The sequence below is a fragment of the Procambarus clarkii genome, unplaced genomic scaffold (assembly GCF_040958095.1).
Source record: "Procambarus clarkii isolate CNS0578487 unplaced genomic scaffold, FALCON_Pclarkii_2.0 HiC_scaffold_675, whole genome shotgun sequence".
NCBI classification, from domain to species: domain Eukaryota; kingdom Metazoa; phylum Arthropoda; class Malacostraca; order Decapoda; family Cambaridae; genus Procambarus; species Procambarus clarkii.
In genome coordinates this window covers 94,973-97,463 of record NW_027189708.1, presented here as the reverse complement: position 1 = coordinate 97,463, position 2,491 = coordinate 94,973, and the positions used below count along the sequence as shown (strand labels likewise).

Below are 2,491 nucleotides of genomic sequence, written 5' to 3'. Positions count from 1 at the left end.
TAGGTTAGCTTAGCTTAGCTGGGTTAGCTTAGGTTAGGTTAGCTTAGCTTAGCTTGGGTTAGCATAGGTTAGGTTAGGTTTGATTACATTTCTATGTTAGATTTAACTCAAATTCAAAACAATTGCAGTCATTCGGCTTGTTAGTCAACTTGCCTCTAATAGGGGCAATTTGTCTAACAAGACTATTTAGTTTTGTGTGCTATATATATATATATATATATATATATATATATATATATATATATATATATATATATATATATATATATATATATATATATATATATATATATTATTATTATTATAGCTTCAAGACTCTGAACCAATATAGAAGCATCAAGAGGAAGTGCTTGTGTTATGGGCCAATAGGCCTTCTGCAGTTACTTCCATTCTTATGTTTTTATTCCCATTGGTTCGTGTTTTATCTTGTGTAAATGTCAATCACCTTACCCAAAACTTTGGTACCATATCACCTCACCCATGTATATATATATATATATAATATATATATATATATAATATATATATATATATATATGTATATTATATATATATATATAATATAGATGTATATTATATATATATATATATATATATATATATATATATATATATATATATATATATATAATATAGATGTATATTATATATATATATATATATATATATATATATATATATATATATATATATATATATATATATATATATATATATAATATACAGAGTAAATCTACCCCAAAAGTAATGATTTATTTGTCTACAAAACTAAACTCTTTTTTGGAATCATATGAGGCCCCTCCACTGAGGGGGGAGGCCTGGATGTTTATTGTCATGTGTATTCATGCTGCTTGCATGTCGTCGTTTATTTTGCCTTTGTTGTTTTCTTGACAGCTTTCTTTGCCTTGGGTGGTTTGGGAGATTTTGAAGCTCTCTTTATTTTGGGCTTTTTGTTCCCAACAACAAGCTGCTGCTGCTGCTGCTGCTTCTTTTTCAAGGCTGTAGGTGGTTTGTTGCTTGTGGCGGCTTTCTTGGGAGTTACCACGGCCTTCTTTGCTGCTGTAGATGGTTTCTTGGTTGTGGTGGCTTTCTTGGGAGTTAGAACGGCCCTCTCTCTGCTACGGCCAGCTTGAATGATCCACTAGCTCCACTTCCCTTGGTCTGAACAAGAATGCCGTCAGCCACTGCTTTCTTGAGAAATCTTCGGATGTAAATGGCGATCTTGGCAGCCTCGACTTTGTTGTTGGCAACAACGTACTTCTTGATTGCTTGTAGAGACGAGCCCTTACGGTCTTTGAGTGCTGCGACCGCGGCTAGAACCATTTGACTAGTTTTCGGGTGAGCAACCTGGACGCGAGGTTTCCTGGTGGTGGCCACCACAGCAGCAGCAGCAGCCGCAGCCTTCTTGGTAGGCTTTGCTTCTACCATGATGATGATGATGAACCAACCAAGGTGATGAGAGACGCTCAGACAGTCACGGGGGAATGATGCTGCCGCCGCTTGAGCCGAACCTATTTATGTGCCGGCACGGTACAGAAGCTGCAACCTGGCAACTCGTCCACCAATCACGACGGTTGGTTTTACGGCTCCGAAACCTGGATCCCATATCTTCTCTAAAATAGAAGCATTTGTTCATGTTCTTTGTAAAAGTATCATAAAGCAGGACAGATGAGACAAATATCATAAAAACTGAAGAGCAGATGAGCACACACATGTTTGTATTACAAAAGAAAATCCACAAATTCATTAGAAATTGGCAGGGCAGGCTGAGGAAGTAGGTAGATGTAAAATGTCTGTAAATGGCGAAAGAAACATAAACCCAAGACTGAATAAACGATGTTAAATATCCATGCCAAGGAGACAAAAATATGTTAGGATACAATTACCATTAAGACACCACAAGCAGGTCCGTATCCTGCCGCGATGACTTAAAAAGAGTTGGTTATTAGCCACAATGTGTAGGCAGTCTCATGCCAACGGCCATACCACGTTGAGAACACCGCTTCTCGTCCGATCAGCGAAGTTAAGCAACGTTGGGTTTGGTTAGTACTTGGATGGGTGACCGCCTGGGAACACCAAATGCTGTTGGCAATAATGTTTTTTGTTTTGTTTTGTTTTGTTTCGTTTGTTTTTGTTTGAATGGCTGGCTCCACGGGAAATTCACGGAGTTGTGTGGAATAAGGCCTGGTAAAATGAATTAATATGTATGTCATGTTTAAAACAAACTCGCTTAATATAGATATTGTGTGAGGCTTTATACAAAAACAAACAACCAAAACAAAACATGTTGTATATATATATATATATAGCTTAATCCGGGTTTGAACTCGCAACTCCAAGAATACGCATCACTTTATATACACTTTACCACTGGACCACTGCTGCAGGACACTAGCTTGATGCTGAGGTATCAATTTAATGACGTAAATGCCATTTCCACAAATAAATGATAATTAAAAAGTATTTGTATGTACAAATCTTTTCTGTTTAA

The 2,491-nt window shown here is 36.6% G+C and overlaps 1 non-coding gene across 1 annotated transcript; it reads left to right on the top strand.

The window, feature by feature from the left end:
• Nucleotides 1-1,972: 1,972 nt before the first annotated feature.
• On the top strand, nucleotides 1,973-2,091 carry LOC138361743 (5S ribosomal RNA). The gene has a single exon (XR_011227151.1). It is a non-coding gene; the product is annotated as a 5S ribosomal RNA (ribosomal RNA).
• Nucleotides 2,092-2,491: the final 400 nt, after the last annotated feature.